The sequence below is a fragment of the Macaca nemestrina genome, chromosome 6, assembly GCF_043159975.1.
Source record: "Macaca nemestrina isolate mMacNem1 chromosome 6, mMacNem.hap1, whole genome shotgun sequence".
In the NCBI taxonomy this organism is placed as follows: Eukaryota; Metazoa; Chordata; class Mammalia; order Primates; family Cercopithecidae; genus Macaca; species Macaca nemestrina.
Genome location: NC_092130.1, coordinates 59,656,606 through 59,670,910, shown reverse-complemented (window position 1 = coordinate 59,670,910; position 14,305 = coordinate 59,656,606). Strand labels below are relative to the sequence as shown.

Sequence of the window (14,305 nt, the reverse complement as noted above, 5' to 3'; positions counted from 1 at the left end):
ATAGCAGTTTTTAAGGCAGTGTATTCTGTGGAAAAAATAGTGTTTGATTTACAAACAGGGAATTGGAATTACATTTAAGCTGGTTGCATGTACTTGTCAGTGGATCATTACATATGGTATAGAACATGAATTTAACTGCTGTTTTGTTCACAGGGTAACTTTTGGCCAACTCCTTCATCTTTATTAAAAAGTAGCTGAATGATACTGTCAAAGCTGAATGACTTCACTACTCAGAAAAAGATAGAAACAAGTCAAAACACAATTCTTCTCCCTTGCTTCTCTGTCTGAGTCTCTCACCTACAGAACTACTATTAGGCATTAACCCTTTAAATTGAACTAGCTTATTGGCTAGGCAGTTTTCACTTTGCCATTGTGTGACTTGGCAGTCTATGAATTGGCTCTCAGTGACTTGGCTGAAGTTCTGCAGAGCCTAGAGGCAGTGAGTGAGAGAAATATCCGTTGCCCACAGTTTTTAAAAAGAGACGATTGTAAGGCCTAGGCCTTGGCAACCAGAAGAGCAGAGTACGTGTGGGGAGAGGAGAGGAGCCAAAGGGTAATAACAAACAAGTAAAGGGAAACGGTGAGAGTGAGAGGCTAAACACAACTTTCGTCTAGCTTAAAATTGTGCTGAGGCAATAGCAAATATGACTTGCCTTCTTTGTATACAAGAAAAAATATTTTTCTTCTTTCAGCAAATGCTTATTGAAGATTGTGTATCAATCAGTGTGCAAGGGCTGGAGAATCAACAATTAAGAAGTTTTTATACCTGGTCTGCTGGTGCTAAGGGATTAACTGAGGAAATTAATAAGGAAGGCAGACAGACCAGCAATTATATTGCCGTTAGATAAACATAAGCAACAATGGAAATATATAAGTACTATATAGTTTCTAAGAAATTGCAAGGGCATGAGAAAGGGAAGAAAATGTTTTGTTTTCTGTTCCTTTTCCTTTAACTATGTTATCCAGCCCTTTTACACTGAAGGAAAACCCTACTTTCAGGTTGCATCATCACACTGCGCTGCATGAAGTGAGGTGTGGCAAAAACAAACCCTAAGCAGCATTCCTGCAAAAGAATGCTACCTGTGCCTACAGGGAGACACCCGCTCAACTGCCCTTGATTACCTTGGGCTTTAATTTTTCTCTAGCTGGCTTTCACTCTTTCTGATGAAAAGAGCAAGTAAAAGAAAATGCAACCGTTCCCTCTGAAAAAATGTGCCAGGGACAAATCGTCCATGTGCAGCTTCACCCTCCATCTGCAGAGAGCGTTAACCAGAATCTGCAGATTAGTTTTCGGTCCTGACCTCAAGGGTGGCATCTTTTGCATATAGATATTTATCTGGATGTCCCTAGGACTTCAAATCCAGTATGTCAAGAACAGAGTCCATCTGATTCTCCACTGTCCTTACCCTAGGCATCTCAAACCTACTGCTCTTTAGGTATGACTTACATTGTTCATCCGTTTACTCAAGCCAGAAATTCAGGTTCCTTCTGTAGCCTTCCTTTTCTCTTTACCCTCCACATCTAATCAATCACCAAGTGCCGTCAGTCCTACCTCCCACACTTCTCTATCCATTCCTTTGCTCCTTCTTTTAGGCTGTCACCATTTTTCATCTGGATGATGAAGACACCATTCTCACTTATCAGTCTCAGCTCCATCAGCCACCAAAGGGACCTTTTTAAATATTTTATTTGCAAATCTGATACTGTCATTTCCTGTTAAAAATTCTTCAACAGCTGTTTTTTTTCCCCTATCAGTTGTTTTCACAGTTGTTTATAGTGGGCAGAAACCTCATTCAAATGATATTTTATTCCAATTACATGAAATTGATTAGATGTAAAGTTTAATGTGTGGTACAGAGATGTAAAGACAGTGGTGGTCTCAGAGAAGTTTTGTTTTGTTTTTTTTTTTTGTTTTTTTTTTTTTTTTTTTGATAACCTCTCTGGATATCTTGCTAGATAACACAAGGTACCTCAGTGCATCTGCAGGGAAGAACAGAAACAGCTTGAAAATCACTGATCTGTAGGATAAAAAAGTATAAACTTTCTTGTTGCTTGTTATGTAAACTCTTAATTATTCACCTTTTCAGGCTCATTTTCTACACTCTGCATGTTTGCAATTCGTGCTGCAATCATAACTTTTGCTATTTCATATATACACTGAGATTTATCATACCTCTTTCTGAACACTAGTCCCTCTTTCCAGAATGTGTCCCCCTATCAAGAACTTCAAACAACTGGCTACTTATCGTCTGAAGCTCAGTGAGCATCATCTGTTCCACGTCACATTACCACTGCCCGCCCATAGGCACACGAAAACACTCCTTCTCTATATGCTCCCACTGCATTCCCACCTGTATAGCATATTATTTTGTAACTCTGTATTGACACCTGTTTCTCTACGATACTTGCTGAGGCCAATTGCTGGTTTCCATGTCTTCATTCTTGATTTCTGAGTACCTTACACAGTCTTTCTGCCCATAGTGAGTCATTAATCAGTATTTGTGACATGATTAAATGGATAACTTGCTCTTTAAATTACTGTAATTAGAATAAAATTCCTTTCAAAGATAAATATACTCATAAAATATTTGATATAGTGATATGGGCCTTCATTTTTAGATTAAATGAGAATTCAAATGTAAGTTTATTGATAATACAATGTTTGAAACAAAGAAAAGATATACAGGTTTTCTTAAAAAAAAAAAAAAAAAAAAACTCTATCACTGTCGTTTTCAAATTGTTTGGGACCCATACATTGGATGTGAGGTTTTCTTTTTAGCTTCTTTATTTTATTATGAGTTAACTTAAGTCATTTGAAATGAGTATGCCCGATCTCTAGCCCATTCAAAGTTTCTCATCTCTATATTGTTGTACTTTGAGCCCTGGTAGTCAGTATCACTACATATAACTGTTAAATTTAGCTTACTTTCTGGGAACTGGATGTTTAAACTCAGAAGTAATAGAAAAATGAGAACATGATTTTTTTAAAAATATTCACTCATTTTGTTTTGGTCAAAATACTACAAATCCTTAGAAAACTAAATTCTAAAGTATAGAGTTTATCTTTTTTTAACTATTAAAACCTGATGAATATTACAGGATATGTCCTAAAAGCATAAAATTGATTCATTAGCCTTCAGTGTTAAGCAACAGGTCATATCTGTTCCAGGTAGGACCTCAGTAAACCTGGATGAACTAGAGAGTTGAAGATAGCCTTAAAGCTAATGCTCTTTAGGCCGAGCATGGTTGCTCATACCTGTAATTATAGCACTTTGGGAGGCTGAGGTGGGCAGATAATTTGAGGTCAGGAGTTCAAGACCAACCTGGCCAACATGGTGAAACCCTGTCTCTACTAAAAATACAAAAATTAGCCAGGCGTGGTTGTGGGTGTCTGTAGTCCCAGCTACTCAAGAAGCTGAGGCAGGAGAATCCCTTGAACCCAGGAGGTGGAGATTTCAGTGAGCTGAGATCGCACCACTGTACTCCAGCCTGGGTGACAGAACAAGAGTTTGTCTCAAAAAACAAAAACAAACAAGCCTAATGCCCTTTAGATGAGGTCATAGAACTCTCTGGATAGAGCTCAACGACTTGGGTTCTAAAACTGTTCCTTCTCTTACTAGCTGTGTGAGTATTCAGGCTAATTACTTCTCTAGTACCTAGTTTCTACTTCAGGAAAACAAGAATGACTATCTCATAATCAGATTAATTGAGATAATGTCTGTAAAGTTTTCAGCTTAATTCTAGGCACAGGGTAAGCATTCAGTAAATGATTTATTATTATTATCATTATTTAACTTTAACATATACAATATTTGTCCTCTGAAAAGCTCGATCCCTATAGCAGGGCTGCCAAGAAAAAAGGTAAAATGAAATGCCCAAGTATGTTAAGAATCTTGGAAAATGTCAGACATTGATATTATAACAAATGATGTTTAATGTTGTTCATATGCTTATTAAAAGAACCTCATGGGATTTGGAGATACATTGGGACTTTTGAAAATATCTGAGAGTTAGCCATTGCTTTTACACCTGAGTCAACAGAAAACTGAATCACATTTACATTTCTACTTAATCTTGCCTTTTGGGTCAAAATGTGTCATAATCTTTTGAGATGAAGTCCAGCATTAGCTCATTTTTTTATGGTGGATAGTCATGTTTCTTCATTTGACAAGGCATTTGGAAAGACATTTGAGTTTCTTTCTTAGAATAATGGATGATGCCTGTATTTCTGAGATAGAATATTGTCATTGAAGGTATTTCATATAGTGAAACAGTGTTGCTGGTTTATGTACTTCAGTTGATTTACTTTGTAAGTTCATGAACCACATGGGAATTTAAGTAACTTGACAATTGTGATACAAAGCCTTCTTACCTGATCATTTACAATAGAAAGATCCATCTCTGCAACTAATTCATCTAAAGCCAGCTCTTGGCCGAAATCATATTTATTCCTGTGCCTCTCTTCTGACTAGATGCTTTGCCAACATTTGTATCTCTTGTTATCTCTGGAGAAGATCAGTTATTTACAGCTTCTCCGAAACCTATACCTTTTTAATTCTCTTTTGAAATGCAGATTATTTAGCTCTATTTAGCATCTATTATGGAAACAAGACATGAGTCCTTTATTTACTAAATCAGTGAAGATTAGAAAAATTGAGTAAATACTTTCTTCTTTGTCTATGTCATAAATTTTCAATGTATGTGTTACAATATCACAGGAAACATATTTTAATGGAGCTGAGACTTTAAGACTGGTACTGTATAGTACATAAAAGTCTGGTTATAAACACACACACATACATACACACACACATGCATACACACACACACACACACGCGCGAATGCCCACCTGTCCCCACCCCTACACACACAGAGAGAAAGAGAGTGAGAGAATATAAATTATTTTAGTTGAAGTGCAACTTCAATTTTCCCAAATACTATTTTTGATCAGCTATTAGAGGCAAAAGTCATATTAGATCCTGTGGAAATAATGAAGATGAAAAATACATATTCCCCATTTTCAGAGTGTTTACAATCTGATAATGTGAGATGTAAGTATGACATTTGCTATAAATTACTAGTTTAAACAAAACAGAAAGTTTTTGAAGTTGCTCAATAAGTGGTTTAAGGATACATATGTTTGTAGGTCCTTCATGTTTGGTTAAGCCAAAAGCCCAATTATTTTCTCAAGAGCCAAGTTTCTTTTGTTGCTCCATCATGTCATCCTTGGTTTTGGTGTTATGCTCACTCTAGTGATCAATTTATCTGCAGCACTTCCAGGCATTACATCTTGAATAACAATGACTAGAAGAAAATAAATATACACCATGTAATCTTGTGGATATCTTTCTTAAGACAGAGGAAATCCTTCTCTGAAGATAGCCCAGGAGTCTTCCCTTCTATCTCTTATTGCCCAATGTGGGGGTCATAATTGATTTCAGTTGATCAATGTTCAGGACTTAGCCACAATCCTCTAAATATGACGATAAGCTCACATTGCAAAAAATATACATATTATATATATCATAGTTTCATGAATATTATAAAAATATTATTGAAGTTTTATTGAAATGTAAAAGTGGCAAGGGGTTTACAGACTGGGGAAAATGACAGTAATCTCTGTGATTGTGAAATAAATGAAGAAAGTGTCAAAAAAGTTTTAGTCACCTTATTTATAGAATTTTTGTCGTCTTACATCTATCATGTCTATCATACCACCTCTCACATTCGCAGGCATTTATTTAGAAGATTATTTGCTTTCTGTTGTGACACCATACTGGAATTTCATAAGGACAGGAATAGTCACAGTCTTATTCATCAATATGCTCCTCTTTGTTAAATAAATCAAAGAGTGAATGAATGGTTTTGGAGGCTTTGTAGAACTTTAGCAGCCAAGAAGAGAGCATTCCAGGTACAGGGACCATCATTAGCAAAGTTATAAGTCAGGAAAACTCAGACACTTGGCTGAATCTCCAGGCAAGTATAGTAGAAGAGTGAGAATCTATGCTGGGATTATAGTTCAGAGTTTCAGAGTATGAAATGCATGATTTTTTAGCTTCCATTAAGTATAATTAATATTTCAGAGTTGGATGGTGATTGAGTAAGGGCACTGTTTTAGTAAGAAAATCGTGACAATGATATGTTAGATATAAGAGGAAGAGAGTCAATATAGGACTGCTGACTAGAGGCTGTATCAATATTTGGAAAGAGCTAAAATCCTGATTTGGGGTTAACGAATGGGAAAAAATACAATAAATGCATATCTAACAATGTTACAGGTAAGAATTGAGAGGATTTATAAATAAATAGGAAAGGAATAAATTAGCAATGGAATGACTAAGAGAAACAACAACAGAATAATATATATCAGAACCAAGCATTATATTGTTTTGTTGTTTTTTTTTCCAGGAATCATGGGTTGCAGAGACAGCATGTTGTAATGAGAAAAGGCAATAGTTCTTCTAGTTGAATGACTTGGGTCCAGATCCCTGAGTCATCTATATTAAAAAATGTTTAATATTAGAAATTTTTAAGAATGACACAATTATAAAAGTCAGATTAAATGCCTTCAAAAATTAAGTAAATTATTAATGATTTATAGGAGCCTCAAAAGGAGTCCATGATTAAGAAAAGAGTTAGAATAAGGTTATGGCGGGAAACGTATAGAATGGGAATTAAAAAGGAAATGTTGGAATACGTTAACAAATTTTGTCCAACAATTATTCAGTTGTTGCCTAATATATGTCTTGGCTTTAACCATATATTTTTAGAACAGAAAAGGGTTCTATGATGTCTTCCAATCTTCTGTTTTGCATTCAAGAGATAACAATTAAAATTGTTCAGATACATAAAACCTGCTTAATTTTTAAGGAGATTTCAAAAAAAGATTTCATAGTCTGTATGTAACTGGGTCACAAATATCAGTCTCCGCCAAGAAATTCTTGCAACTAGAGTTAATCACATATAACAAAAAGTAAGCTTATTCATTTTTAGTGTGTCTCTCTGTATAGATTGTATTTGACCAATACCTTTGCTAATACTTGATTTATTTCAAGTACATTATAATATTACCATTCAAATTATTTCTTTACTAATTCTAATTTCTAAAAGAGTAACTGATAAATTCCATTTTTAAGATCTGTAATTGCTTTTGGCTTACCTCTGAACCCTGCTTAAAAATTTATAATCCTTTTAAATTTTATACAGCCTAGAAAATGTTGCAGGTCTTTGCAAAAGGATCCACATGTTATGCCTCATCTTCATGCCATTTACTAAAGTGCTTTACAAAGAACTAGTGTTTTTAAGTAGCAAGAGAAAACTGCCAGTTCACATAATTTTGTTTGTTTGGAGGGAAGAGGTATTGAGATCTTGAATTATGGCTAGCAGAGAAATAATACAGCAATAAATGCATATTTAGCTGTGCAGAGAGGACTTATTACACTATTAGATACAGTATTTTGGAAAGGAATGGGTTAACAATTAACTAAAATTAGAAGATTAAGGAAAATATGAGAAGTTTTTGGAATACATATTACTGATAAGTATATTTAGCTTTCTTGTATATAGAACTTCTCTGAACTTTAATATGCTAATTTCCCATGTAAATATATAGAGTTTAGAAAAGGATGTTCTACATTGTACTCACTAGATGTTTTTGAATCATAGCTTCTATTTTCAAAGTGGTGATACATTGCTGAACCTAGTTATATGCTATAAATAACAGCTAATATTTATTGAGTATCTTTAATGGTTTCATGTTTAGTAGCTTCACATTTGTTATCTCATTTCACGTTCATAACTCTGTAATGTAGGGTATTAACATTTTTTTAATAAGGATTCAAGCCTTTGAAAGATCAATTATGTTCCTGGTGTAGAAAATGGCAAAATCAGAGTTAAACTGTTTGTTCTACCACCAGTATGCTTCCCTGCCTTCCCTTACATTCAGAATTTGTTAAGCTCAATATAGAAGCTTTCTGCCTGAGAGATGGCTGTTCAGAGTAACATTATTTTTCTGTTTTTCTTTAGAGAGAATAAATATCTCTATTATTTTTAAATGAATGACTGAATACAGAGCTGAAAGTGGCAACAACCAGGACATTTCCCCAAAACAAATATCTTTAAAGAGAACCAACACTAAAATTTTATTTTCTTTCAGAGAGAGAATTGATGGAAGGGTTAAATATGGGGTTAGTCAGTGATGTGCTGACAAATGTTTTACAACTGGCTTTTTGAGGTGGGAAGGCAAAGCCCTAGTTTGTAGTATTTGCCCATTCTTATGGTGTCAGTACTCCCATAGTAGCTTATTTCAAGCTACCAACCTATGTCACTGAATGTGGAATTGGAAAGAGATGCACAAAAGCAGAGCTTTATGTAGAATTTTTAGCTTACACAATAGATGTAAATGCCCTCAAGAACATGAATAATAGTAAACCATTAGAAAGTAACAAGTTTTGAATGTTTATTGCTTTTGTTGTTAGTATGATTAATTGTAAGATTATAATTTAATTTTTAATCATGGTTTAACAATTGGCTCACAAATTCCAGAAAATTTAAGAAATGGCTCTTGTAAGCCAGTGCAAGCTGGTTCCAGCACACCACTGGGGTGGATTGGAAGAAGATATAACTTAAGTCATGTAGGAAATAAATTATCTAAGGGAATATTTTAGGTCTATTTTAATATTCTTTTCTCCTATTATATTTGAAGTTTAGTATGAGTATTAATTTTAAGGTAATGGAAACAGTGATATTTTTCTCTAGGAAGGTTACAAAGCATTTCTTGCCGATTTCCATTTATCACTCAGATTTATGGTGTATGACAGTCAAGGAAGCCCACATGATTCATCGTTAGGATGAAGATCAACAGTAATTTTACCCCAGGGATGAATGAAAATAGCAGAATCTATTTTTGAGGATCATTGTCATTTCTACTACTATTGACTATACAGGATTTATGAGTTATCCGTCTTTTTATTTTTACTTTATTTCAAAAAGAAATATGATAACTGGGTTTAAGCATAAAGTAAACAGATGTAACTCCAGGCTATGGCCATTTGGAAGGTGGTTTAGATTACTGAATGACATTAAAAAGGTGGGGAGTACATTTTATAATTTGCAATATAACATGGGAAAAATCTACCATGTTATTTTCTGGGTTATTAGATTAAGAAAATATTTTACATATTAAACTGGAGAAATAATGAAAATATATTCTTCAGTCTTATTTCCCACTAGACTTTTAAATACTTTTTTTCTTAGGAGATAAAAATGGTAGTATCTTGCTTATTATATTTTTATAAGGCACTCCATAATAAATTAAATTATATAACATATTAATCTTCTATGAATAAATTCTCTCTCCATTATTCTGTATTTGTGATATTAACTCTGAATATTATATAGTGTATATTTTTGGGGCATTTTCTTTAGAAAATCTGAAACTATTGGGAGGCCTAGGCGGGCAGATCATGAGGTCAAGAGATCAAGACCATCCTGGCCAACTAAAAATGCAAAAATTAGCTGGGCATGGTGGCAGGCACCTGTAGTCCCAGCTGCTCTGGAGGTTGAGGCAGGAGAATTGCTTGAACCCAGGAAGTGGAGGTTGCAGTGAGCCAAGATCATCCCACTGCACTCCAGCCTAGTGACAGAGCACTCCAGCCTGGTGACAGAGCAAGACTCCTTCTAAAAAAAAAAAAAGAAGAAGAAGAAAAGAAAATCTGAAACATGCAAAAAGAAAGAATAAGAAATAAATAATTCAAACTTCAACTAGTTCAGATTGTCAAATGGTTTTTATACCTGGATTATTTTTATGCTTTTAAGTTCTTTCACTTGGTTTTGTGTAGACTTGGTTTATGACTGTTTCTATGGATGTACATTGATATAAAGATCAAGTCAACTGTTTTGATCATCCATTTAGATGATTCTATGGAAAAGAAATATTTGCAATGGTGTCTATGTGTTTTTAATTGATATTCTACATGGACATCATGAATTGGACCTATGGTAAATGTTCTTTTCCTGTAGGTTTCTGTATAGTATAGCAGTCATGATATACTTTGGAATCATATAAACTTGTTACTTTTAGTATGTATTACTTTCTTCCAAAAAGTACAGTATGGAAAGAGAGAAGAAAAATGAGAGAACTTTATATAGGAGAAACTGACAAACACTACCTGAAGCCAAGTGGACCAGCTTAATATAAATGTAATAAGTCATATTTTTAGTAAGTGTTATTGATGTGATGTGTTAAGAATGGCGTTTTACGTCTGTGGTCTTCTCAAAAACACATTTCCTTAGTCTAAACTTAAGAAAAGTGTAGACAAACCCCAACTGAATGACATTCAACAAAATGCCTGACTAATAATCCTCAAAACTGCTAAGGTCATGAAAAATAAGTAATATCTGAGAAATTGTAACAACCAGACAGCCTAAGGAGACATGATACATACAGTATCTTCAATGGGATCGTGCAACAGAAAAGAGACTTTAGGGGAAGACTGAGGCCATCTCAGTAAAATATGGGCATTAGCTAATAATAATATTAATATATTAATATTGGTTTATTAATTGTAAAACTTGTACCATACTAATGTAAGATGCTAAAAATAGGGGAAACTGAGTGAAAGGTAAATGTAACTCTCTGGACTATTTTCTCAACAATTCAGTAAATCTAAAAATGTTCTAAAATAAAAAGGTTATTTAAAATAAAACCATGTATACAATAATGCAGATATATTTCATCATTCACCTGAAATGCAGCCAATTAATCTAGACATAAGAGTGTATATGAAATATTAATCTGTTTAGATAAAGTTCAAGGATAGGCAAAATTAATTCATGCTATTATAAATCAAGAAAAATTGTTTCACTTGGGAGAGGAAAGTGACTGTAGAAGGAGCACAAGGTGTTTTTTTGGGGGGGCCTGTAATATTCAGATTCTTGGTCCCTATGTTGGTACCATGGATGTGTTCACCTTGGGAAAAAAAACAATTGAGCTATAATTACGATTTTTAGATTTGTCTATATATGTATTATAATTCAATAAAAGTAAAACGGCAATGAGAGTATTTTTTCAGTGACATTTGGATTGTATACATTATAAAGGGTTTTTAAGCATTAAACACCAAAATGCATTTTGTGTAAAATGATTTTTAAAAATTAAGAAACAATATAGTATTAACAATATAGTATTTAAAAAGATATTAGTATATCTTTTTTGTATTATTTAAATTTTTCCATGTCTCTTTTTAAAAACTCGCAATACACATCTTTAGAAAAACAAAGGTATTCTAGAAATAAGAGATAAATCCTAATCAGATTTAGGAAGGGATATCTGCAGTCAAGAGCACTAATCACCATTTATTTGACTTAGGCCTAGGTTTATGGTGAGTGTACTTCTGTAAATAATTATAAATCAACTGCACAATGCTTCACATTAACAAAAATAGAACAAAGTTAATGCAGTCATTTATTCTCACTAGTTGTGATGCATTTCTCCAGTCCCTGATGGGAAGCCCTTATGTACCATACACCTTATATTTATGCGCCTCTCATGATGGCCTGCCTGCACATGTCAAAATGACCTTTTAAAAGTGAATAATGCCTTAGCTTAAACCTCTTTCATGATTCCTCCTCACTATCTGGATAAAAATCGAAACTCCTAAACAAGACTGTGGCACAGACTGTTAATTGTCCCTTAAAAAATTATTGATTGTTTTTCAATAAAGTAATATCCAAATGGTAACTAGGCAAATGACCACCCTCTCCCAAAAACCTATATTTCTCAAGCTCTCTTGCGACTAGTAGATGTGACAGATAATGTAGACACAGCCAGTAGAATTTAAGTGATGTGAACAACTTTCAGGAAATATCCTTAGAGGAGGTGTATTTGATTTGCTGCCCCTTCTCCCTTTTTTGCTGCTTGGAATGAGGACATGATGGCTGGAAGTCATCTTGGACCACAAGTTAGAAGATGCAAATTGAACATGCACTTGACTACCTACTTTACATAAGAATAAGAGACTTCTAACTCATTCAGGCTTCTTTTATTTTGAGTATTGAATCTAATCCTAGTGTTTTGTTTCTACTCCCATTCAACCTTTGCTGCTTTGCATAGGAGACTAACTAATGGACTTACTAGGAGAAGACAAAATTTAGCGGCCTTTTTTTTCCCTAGTATGTAACAAACTACTTGACACATTAAGAGTTGTCACAAAAAAAGTCTTTTTTATTTAACTTGGTTAAATATAAATATCACCTCCAACAAAAATTAAATTCAGAGATACATTGCAAAGCTAAAGAAAATCTCAAATTATCTTCCATCTCCATTGGTTCAGGAATTTGAAAGATACACAACGGAGAGAAAAGGTAAACATCAAATATTATGAATAATTTCAGAATGAGAGAGAATATACTACATCCATTAAAAAGAATATGATTCTATGAAAATATGTAATAAAATAATATGTAATAAAATATGTAATAAAAATAAGAAAGGGTCTTCATATATAAACATATTATGACCATGTTTAAAACTTCAATAAAAGGGTTGAATGGTAAAGCCCTAAACAGCACAAGCCAGAAATAGAAAGTTTAGGAAAAACAGATAAAAACATTGTAGGATCAACCCAGGACATCCATTACCCAACTATTAGAAATTATCAGAAAGAGAGAGGGAAGGATTAGAGAAGACAGAATGATCAAAAACATAATATATGAACACATCTCAAAACAAAAACGTGATGCTCAATGTATACTTACTGAAGTATGCATATATGCGTTCTTTATCTCTTGTACACTAATCGTAATTATTGATCATATATTACCTGCCAGAATATATACTAGCTACTGAAAAGAAAAAGATAAATAAAATGATATTTCTATTTCCAGTCTCCACCCCTCACTCTGCTCACTTATTGTTTATGTTAACTCAGGCCTGTGGTAATGATATGAAACTTAATAATAAATGCTTATTTTCTCTTGGTGATTGTGTATATTAGCTGATAGACATTAAGTCTATAAAATTTACTTGTACAAATTATTAAAAAGAAATGTATAATGTTGGGAAGAATTTTCAATGGGTGATATATCTTCAAATCAATAATTGACTTTTTTTTTAAAAAAAGAGGTTTTTATGGTCCCTTATAGTTTAGTGTAAAAATAAAGCATAAAAAGAGATGGACCTCACTTTGGGAGGCCGAGACGGGCGGATCACGAGGTCAGGATATCGAGACCATCCTGGCTAACACGGTGAAACCCCGTCTCTACTAAAAAATACAAAAAAATTAGCCGGGCGTGGCGGCGGGCGCCTGTAGTCCCAGCTACTCGGGAGGCTGAGGCAGGAGAATGGCGTAAACCCGGGAGGCGGAGCTTGCAGTGAGCCAAGATCCGGCCACTGCACTCTAGCCTGGGCGACAGAGCAAGACTCCTTCTCTTTTTTTTTTTTTTTTTTTTGAGACGGAGTCTCGCTCTGTCGCCCAGGCTGGAGTGCAGTGGCGTGATCTCGGCTCACTGCAAGCTCCGCCTCCCGGGTTCACGCCATTCTCCTGCCTCAGCCTCCCAAGTAGCTGAGACTACAGGCGCCCGCCACCACGCCCGGCTAGTTTTTTGTATTTTTAGTAGAGACGGGGTTTCACCATGTTAGCCAGGATAGTCTCGATCTCCTGACCTTGTGATCCACCCGCCTCGGCCTCCCAAAGTGCTGGGATTACAGGCTTGAGCCACCGCGCCCGGCCAACTCCTTCTCAAAAAAAAAAAAAAAAAAGAGATGGACCTATTATTATAGACATATATAGAAGCATTTGTACAAACAAGTAAAAAGAAGGAGAGGAAGTGGTACAAGTAGTGGTTTGACAATATCTGATAATCAAATTTAGTGCTTCATTTTCCCCCAAAATATTTCTTTACTCAGTTTGAATGAGTAACTCACAGATATGGTCTGTGGGATTGTCCATGAAAACACCCTGGTATGGAACACAATAAAATAAAAATATGCAATCACATGACTCATGGTAATGCGAATTTGGATGATAGTAATTGACGATTTTTTTTTTTTTTTCTGAATGCAACCCACATTTTCAAATGAAGGTGGTCAAATGAGAAGGCTAAATGTGAAAAGTGAGACACCCTCTTGAAGATCCAGGTGTGTTTAGGAAAGGTCCTTATATTCTTGGTATCCATCATTCCCAATTCCTTGGATAGGGATGATGAGACAGGTTCCAGCTAACCAGAAGATCCCTTGAATCACTATCACTGTACAGGAACCCCAGCCAGTCACGGAACCCGGCCTTTTCCCTATTTTATATTTTA

The 14,305-nt window shown here is 34.6% G+C and overlaps 1 protein-coding gene across 8 annotated transcripts in view; it reads left to right on the top strand.

Moving 5' to 3' along the window:
- LOC105500037 (proline rich 16) overlaps positions 1–14,305 on the top strand; it is a 317,629-nt gene that overhangs the window by 172,536 nt on the left and 130,788 nt on the right. Inside the window, exon 1 of one of the 8 annotated variants that reach the window (XM_024787134.2) lies at positions 2,758–3,751. The exons of the other annotated variants lie outside the window; for them this stretch is intronic. The gene's annotated coding sequence lies outside the window, so the exon portion shown is untranslated. Of the gene's footprint in view, positions 1–2,757; positions 3,752–14,305 lie in introns of those variants that run through there. 8 annotated transcript variants of the gene reach the window in all.